A 9,065-nucleotide genomic window follows, 5' to 3' on the forward strand; every position below is an offset into this window, starting at 1 on the left:
ACAGTCCCAGCACCAAAGTTTGCAAAATGTATTGGACCAAAACATGGACCATCCCCCAATGAACCCTGTCTTGACCTTGCTAAAATATCAATAGATCTTTTTTAAAAAAATAATTAAATGTACGGCAAAATAGTAAGAGAACATGGACTCGTTTACACCATTTTGCCGTCCTGATATGAAATGAAGCATTACATATTTTCTACACTGTCTAAGTGGGGCAAGGTGAATGTTTAAAGTGGGGGCTGAAGGGTGCAAATGTTTTGCACACGTCTGTAAAAGGGTTCCATGTCATTTCATAACCGGAAATCACTTCGAAGTAATTTACTTCGAAGTGATTATTTTGAAATGTGACTTAAAATGTTTTTCTTTTTGGGTTTGGACACCCCTGCCCCCTTACTCCTTCCTCTCGTTCACTACCACCCCTACCCAAGCCCCTACCCACCTCCATTTTGCTCCTAACCCACAACTCCATATGTTTTTCAAAGTATTACTTCGAAATTATTTCCGTCTGTGAAACCATTGGATATTGATAATGATATGTTATTTATATAGCGCCTTAATATAAGGTTATCAACAGAAGCGGGGCCCAACCAAGGAAGGGAGTTCCCCGCCTGCCAATTTTTTTTTTAAATGGATCAAAACTTTCCATATCACTCCTCACATTTTTGGGAGAATTTGGATGAAAAGCTGTAGTATTTACAGTCATTTCTGTAGTAGAAATATTGTAGTGCTTCTGACTACAATTTCCGAACACCCTAACTAACAGTTTGCCACAAGGAATCATGTACGTCTCATCACACATGTGACTGCCTGATAGAAACACTGGATGCATGATATCAGAGGCAACCCTAGAGGGTTCTGGGGGCTATAGCCCAAGGTCTTTTGGTTGTGGCCCCAAATAGAAGCTCAGGAACTACAACCCAAAGGCTAGCTAGTCCCGAATCCCAAATGGCCCAACATTAGCGTAGCCCCAGATCTTTTCCAGACTAGCAACACCCCTGCATTAAATATCGCTGAAGCGTTGCCTGATGCAGTGTGCTGCTAACACACCGCGGAACATGCCAATCATAAATCACTTCAGTAGAAATTCCACCAGATTTAAATAGTGCCAGGGATTTAAAATTTAAATTGCTGTCCCTGGCATGTCATATGTTGACCTAGCACCTTCTCTCCCACTTGCTCTGTCGCGCCCCTTCTGTGTTCTCTTTCTCTCGCTGCCTCTTTCTGGACTCACTCTGTTGTTTGTGCCACACCGGTCATTAATGGAAGCAGTGATGGGTGTTATATGTTTTTATTGTCAAAAGTAGAATGAGAACAGCAGCAACAGAGGCACTTCCCTAATGTGTGGGTCAACCAGTTATTTTCAGACATACATTGCCATTGTCCATCTCCTTCAGGAGTGTCACTGAGTGTCAACTTCACACTGAGTGGGCCTTGTCCATATGGGAGAGCTGCAGGGACACAGACAGGATCTGCACGTCCTTCAGGAGTGTCGCCTTCACACTGAGTGGGCATTGACCATATGGGAGAGCTGCAGGGACACAGGCAGGATCTGCACGTCTTCAGGAGTGTCGCCTTCACACTGAGTAGGCATTGACCATATGGGAGAGCTGCAGGGACACAGACAGGATCTGCACGTCCTTCAGGAGTGTCGCCTTCACACTGAGTGGGCATTGACCATATGGGAGAGCTGCAGGGACACAGACAGGATCTGCACGTCCTTCAGGAGTGTCGCCTTCACACTGAGTGGGCATTGACCATATGGGAGAGCTGCAGGGACACAGACAGGATCTGCACGTCCTTCAGGATTGTCGCCTTCACACTGAGTGGGCCTTGTCCATATGGGAGAGCTGCAGGGACACAGACAGGATCTGCACGTCCTTCAGGAGAGTCGCCTTTACACTGAGTGGGCCTTGTCCATATGGGAGAGCTGCAGGGACACAGACAGGATCTGCACGTCCTTCAGGAGTGTCGCCTTCACACTGAGTGGGCCTTGTCCATATGTGAGAGTTGCAGGGACACAGAGAGGATCTGAATGTCCTTCAGGAGTGTCGCCTTCACACTGAGTGGGCCTTGTCCATATGGCAGAGCTGCACAGACACAGACAGGATCTGCACGTCCTTCAGGAGTGTCGCCTTCACACTGATTGGGCGTTGTCCATATGGCAGAGCTGCAGGGACACAGGCAGGATCTGCACGTCCTTCAGGAGTGTCGCCTTCACACTGAGTGTGCCTTGTCCTTATGGCAGAGCTGCAGGGACACAGGTAGGATCTGCACTTCCTTCAGGAGTGTCACCTTCACACTGAGTGGGCCATGTCCATATGGGAGAGCTGCAGGGACATAGAGAGGATCTGCACATCCTTCAGGAGTGTCGCCAGCAGGGACACAGAGAGGATCTGCATGCCCTTCAGGAGTGTCGCCTTCATACTGAGTGGGCCTTGTCCATATGGCAGAGCTGCAGGGACACAGACAGGATCTGCACGTCCTTCAGGAGTGTCGCCTTCACACTGAGTGGGCCTTGTCCATATGGCAGAGCTGCAGGGACACAGGCAGGATCTGCACGTCCTTCAGGAATGTCGCCTTCACACTGAGTGGGCCTTGTCCATATGGCAGAGCTGCAGGGACACAGGCAGGATCTGCACGTCCTTCAGGAGTGTCGCCTTCAAACTGAGTGGGCCTTGTCCTTATGGCAGAGCTGCAGGGACACAGGCAGGATCTGCACGTCCTTCAGGAGTGTCGCCTTCAAACTGAGTGGGCCTTGTCCGTATGGCAGAGCTGCAGGGACACAGGCAGGATCTGCACGTCCTTCAGGAGTGTCGCCTTCACACTGAGTGGGCCTTGTCCATATGGGAGAGCTGCAGGGACACAGGCAGGATCTGCACGTCCTTCAGGAGTGTCGCCTTCACACTGAGTGGGCCTTGTCCTTATGGCAGAGCTGCAGGGACACAGGCAGGATCTGCATGTCCTTCAGGAGTGTCGCCTTCACACTGCGTGGGCCTTGTCCATATGTGAGACTTGCAGGGACACAGGCAGGATCTGTGAGGTTGCTGGTGTAAGGATAGACTTTTTAAGGGAAAAGAGGACTGTGTCGAAATGTTTGTGCATACTGAAGGAATGCGTGATTCAGCAGCACTAGCATCCAATGAGTGGCCATCAAGCAAAATTAAACCTTGGCATGTTGCTCGCAGAAGAACCAGAGCTTTGGTTTTAATCTGAGAGTGACACTTTCCAAGAGGACCGAAATGGTACACATCCTTGGCAAAAGAAGCTATTAGAAAACGATATTATTTAATTGTACTAACACTGCAGACTAAGCAAATATCAAAAACAAAAATAGCCACTTAAATTATTCTCTGAATTAACTGCATCATTCCTTTTATTCTTCCATTGTACTCTTCCAAAATAACCCTTTGTAAATGTGGTGATCACAAATAGTTTTTGGAGAGCATTTTGGCAACATAAGATTTTTGTATTTTGGCAAATATGTCTGGGGTAAAAGCAGTGTATGCAGTGTATGCTTGAATCACTGCACATCACTCTAACATTAAAGTGTAAGCAACAGTGAACTATACAGTTATTTGGACAGACTGGGATTGAATCTGAGGATGAAATGGCTGTGATATGCCACTCTGCTTGGGTTCGAAGGGCCAATCACACCTTAATATTAGAAGAGGAGGGGCTGTGAGGGGAGGCTGATGCACAGACATCCTTAGATAATTATTTATATATATATATATGACGACCGTCATTGTTCCTGTGTTAGATGATAGCATATAATCATGTCTGCCAGTAAATAAAATGCCACCAGAATTAGTTGGAAGGGCTTGCCCACAATGCCAGGCTACACAACAGGCCAAAGTTAGTTTGAAGATCTCCATGCCAACTTCCACACTGCCAAGCCATTTTTAGACTGTCCTAGTTAATCACATATTATCAATCATATAGCAGTTTTAACAGTGCCATTGTTGCCTGAGCATCATCATTGTGGCATATATATTGCCCTCAAAAACAGGGCTCCACCCATAATAGCAATGCTGATGTGGCCAGGGAATTACCATGCTAGCAACATCCTATGCTTTACTGGGAAACATTAATACGCTAATAAATCATCCCCAGCCCGCCAACCAACCACATACGCACTACACTGTCATGGGGCCTAGAGCTACCAGCCTTGGCCACCACCAAACAATGCTTCATGTTCTCCACAGATGCTACACAGCTACCCACATAGGACCTACACTTGACCTAGACTCACAAGGGATAAGAAATACCCAGGTTCATGGTAAGCACCTCTTAACTAACCTAGTAGACCAACAACAGCCACACACCTGACTAAGGACTAACACTTACCGTCTTCTTCTTTCTCCTTTCTCCCTTGGATTGTAATAATATAAAATTATATTGTTTAAATATATGTGAATGATTACCTATCTATTAACTAACTGTTACTGTACCTACATGTCACGCACATGCAACAATATGCATGCCACACTCCCAGCTCACCACTTATGATCCCAATGTATATTAAATACTGCAATATGTCTGTAAATGTGTATACCTCATACAATGTACCTTAAACATGTACCCCACCAAACCATGAATGGAATTGGTCTCCAAATATGTACAAAACGGATCATACGAATTGCTCTTACCTGTCACAATCACTGCACAATTGCACCACCATCACAAAACTGCACAGCCTTGAGAAAAAACTAAGGTTGAAACACGTGTTGGCGCTGAAAGTACAAGCAAGCAGCTTAAAAACTCAACCTGACGAATTGTACACTACGATGCATGTCACATAAGTGACAAATATTATCTGACAAAACATGCAATTGAACTTCTGCCACAATAAACACATCGTGTTGTCAAAACCCAACAATGGTGTCAACTATCATTGATCAATGAACTTTGAGCTCTCGACATTGAAATAGGTGAAAAACGGATCCAGCACCACTGTACAACAGGGTTCCAACCCCCAACAAAAGCCCTCATAAAACATCACTCATCTGCAAATCTGAGTTCTATAACTTCAGGATCTCTGAAGCCAGTTCCAATGTGAGAGAAGTTTTTAAAATCCTCAAAGAACTTGAAACCCCTGGCCCTCCCTTTTCTAATTTCCCCCCAAAAAAGGCCTGGTGCACCATCATCCAGTCTGCCCTCGACGACAAAACCCAAAATCGGAGAGGCAAAACCATTGGCAAAAAATATACTCTTGTCACCCCCTCACCTCCCCCATTCTGCACCCCACCACCAATGGCCCCATTCCAATTCTCTAAAGTCACTTCAGCTGAAGTACACAACACTATCAAAGCTCTAAAACATCCAATTGTAAGGATGACGTTTGCCCAATGCACATTATCAAGCTATGTGCAGGAACCCTCGCCCCCACCATCGCTGACTTCATCAACTCCTTCTTATCCTCCTGTGTCGTACCCGACAACATTAAAGAGGCCTCGGTCGCTCCACTCCTCAAAAAACCTGTGCAGGCACTACCCTACCAACCAACTACCACCCGATCACGACAGTACCCTTCTTACTCAAAAAATCACAGCGCATCACCTACAAACAAATCCAATCCTACCTTGAACTCCACAACTTCCTTGGAGCCCACCAATCTGGCTTCCAGCCCTGCCATAGCACTGAATCAGCTCACTTGCACCTCAACATTCAGCTCGACAATATCTGGGACTCAGGTAACCTCGCCTTTCTCCTGCTCTCGAGTTCTCAGCCTCATTGGACCTCGTTGACCACAATATCCTATGCGAGCACCTCAAAACAAAATTCCACTTTACTTCCGAAGCAACCAGTTGGATAATATCCTTCCTAGACGACCGTTCCCCCAAAGTCTTCATCGGCGACAAGGCTGCTGACCCCATTCCAGTTCCTCCTTGTCTTGGGAGGATATCTCAGGGCAACGTGCTCGCCTTGGAAGCAAGATGACAGGAAGCACCACAGGTTCGATCCCCGGGTCTGCGCTTAGAAACCTCTGGGTATTAAGTGCGTTATAAATAACCTATCATATCATATCATAAAGTGTTCTAAAAGGCTCCTGCATCTCCCCCACACTCTCTATAACATGCAAATGAAGCCACTATTCAGTCACCTTGATAACCTGAGCATTCCCTACACACATTTCACAGATGACACCAAGAGTTTCCTAAAACTGACAGGCAGCTACTACCACGACTCCACCTTCATTAACCAAATGTACAGCATCATACAAAATCGAATGGCCAACCATCACCTTTGCCTCAATGAAGATAAAACTGTGATACTCATCGTTGGTTTCCCTCACAGCCTGAAATCCCTTGACCATGCATACGCTTGCTTCACCATCAGCGGCAATCCCATCACGGTTTCAAGCCAGGTAAAACCCTTTGGGGTCTTCCTAGGTGCGGAACTCAACATGGACAAGCACATCAATCCTTGCCTCCTCCACTGCTTACACTACTAAGGTCATAAACCTTAGCCGGAAATTCTTGTCACCCGACAATTGCCTAAGATTAGCCAGAGCCATCACATAGAGTTGAGATGTATGAAAAATTCCTGTCTTTCTAGACACTGACAGAATAAATAGAAATCATTTTTGCAGATTAGCAAGTCTGAGTAATGTATTTGGGAACTCACTATTGGTGGATACAATATGACCCTAGCAGAAGTGATTCACACAGTTTTTCACGTGTGTTTTCCGAAGGTGAGAACTTTATGAGCACCTGTATAGTATTTGATACACTAGGCTATGTATCACTCCATCTAGGACACCCCATGAGGTAATTTAGTTTCCTGAGGGTGAGTGAATGTGGATGACAAGACGGCAAGACAGGTTTCTGCTGATTCAATTTATTAGAAGCACTTTGAGCTAATATGTGTTATTTCTTTGTCTGCAATATCAGAGAGGAAATAAAGTGGAAGACGTTTTTAGAATGACATTGTGATTCAAGAACGGTGTATTTTGAATAGTGAAATAGATAATAGCTCCTGAAGAATGTTCACCACTTGGAGGGTTATAGAACAGAAACATGTCGAGTTTAGAAAGGACTTACTATTATTATAAGTCCTCACCTGACCTAGAACTCTTATTCAGTAGTGTGAGAGAAATTAGTTGGTCTAGGGTGTACAAGAGTCACTAAAGCACTTTATTAGTTTTTAAGTGTTTGTATATGTGAAATGTTGTGTTTTTACTTGGTTTTACAAATGAACTAAGAATATATTGTGTGATTATGAAATAAATTGTGATCTGTTTTATGGCTGCAAGGAGTATCGAATGTTATTCCTCCCCCTTCATCTAATTTGATAGAGTGTTTGCATGAGGCCTCCACTATGATACTGATTGTTGTTTTCATAACTAGTATTAGCGCTGTGATACCACTGGGTCGTTGGCGCTCTAACAACTGTAATAAATAAATAAAAATACATCCATATGGATTTTTTAACGTGCCATCACACTTGAGACATATTTGCATTCCCAATTAAAAATGTTATGTCAGTCTCAAAAATGGCAGGTCAGTTTTATTCCAGTAGAACACAATCTCATGCTGGTTCCTGTGTGGCCCCCCAGAAAAGTATGGTTCCTTTTTTAACAATGCCCTACCAATGTCGCCCCAGTGAATAACGTTTGCATAATGGTTTCTATATTACCTCCAGAAAGGTATGATAGCAGTCTCAACAGAGAAGTCACATTGTTGGCCAGTTTAGCACATTTGCAAGTGGGTACATACATTGCTCCCAGAATTGTCCTTGGTCATGTTTTATAGCCCCCTGATTTTCCCTTTGTCATTCTTAGTACCCCTAGAATAGCCCCATGACACAAACATTTGCCTCTGGAATTGCTAAACGTCACTGGCATTTCTCGGGAACTGCACCTTAGCATGCCACATTGTACCCAGATTTGCCTATGGCACACCCAGTGTCCACTAGTTCATCCATACCACGACCCACTAACATGGAACTGCCTCATGGTACTTACATTGCCAAAGTTCTTCCATTCTACACCCCGTTTCCTCTTGAATTTCCACTTGGTGCACCCATTCCCCCTCCCCCATACTACATCTCTCGGTCGAATATCCCCTTAACGGCTCCACACTACACAAATTACCCCCATGCGGCACCATGACCCACATATTTCTTACAGAATGATGATCCCATAATATTCACATTGCAGCTCAGAATTGTCCTATAGCACTCATAAAGCACTACGAAGTCACCATTTACCATACATTGCAGATAGAACTGCCCAAAGACATCCAAAAACCCTGACACCCTAAATGTCCCTCTCACCCTCCTCCCTCCATCTCAGAAAACATACTTGCTTCATGGTAGCAGTCTGCTCCTCGCTGTCCATTATCTCCATCAGTGTGGTCTAGTAAGCTCAGGCCTTGGTAAGTGAATGTTAATGCACATGGTCACTGGTAATTGCACCAAAAGATTGCATTTATAGATAAAGCTGAAAGCGCTTTTAGTGCGCATTCGGCATTATATAAAATGACGAACCTGACAATACTGAACAAGGTGAGTGGGGAGTGGAAGGGGGTGTCCCTCACACACATAGGTTGGTATTTTCGGATTCAGAGGTTTCAGGGGTGTCCCTGTATGCATTAAAAGGGAGGGGAAGAAGAGCTCAAGTTGCAAAAGGCGATCAAGTCGAATTCACAATGTTGTAAATTGAGCTTTTCGGAGTCGTTCTTTTAATGTACATCTGATCACTCCTGTCACACTGCCGTATCCCTACATGTTTTCAAGGATTGGGGTGGGACGATTCAGCTGATCCCACTCATTCTGTGACAGGTTGGTGCAGGCAGGGGAAGGAGTCTCATACTCGCCAGCATGCACCATGAGAGATGCTCACTAAGATGATGCACAACTGGAGAGACAGTGGGTCCTCATTTTATTAGCAGCTCAGTGTTCAGACTACAGATTTTCAATCTCCTGGAGATGTTGGTAGCCATGCACAGGGTCCCCAATTTGCAAACACCTATTATTGCCAATAGAGGTTTTTTTTTTCTTCACCCAGCCCTTCACTCGCTTTGCTTAACAGCCTGGTTCTTATTGACCTGATGTTATTG

Source organism: Ambystoma mexicanum, chromosome 2q (assembly GCF_040938575.1).
Source record: "Ambystoma mexicanum isolate Mex_15411 chromosome 2q, UKY_AmexF1_1, whole genome shotgun sequence".
Classification (NCBI taxonomy): Eukaryota; Metazoa; Chordata; class Amphibia; order Caudata; family Ambystomatidae; genus Ambystoma; species Ambystoma mexicanum.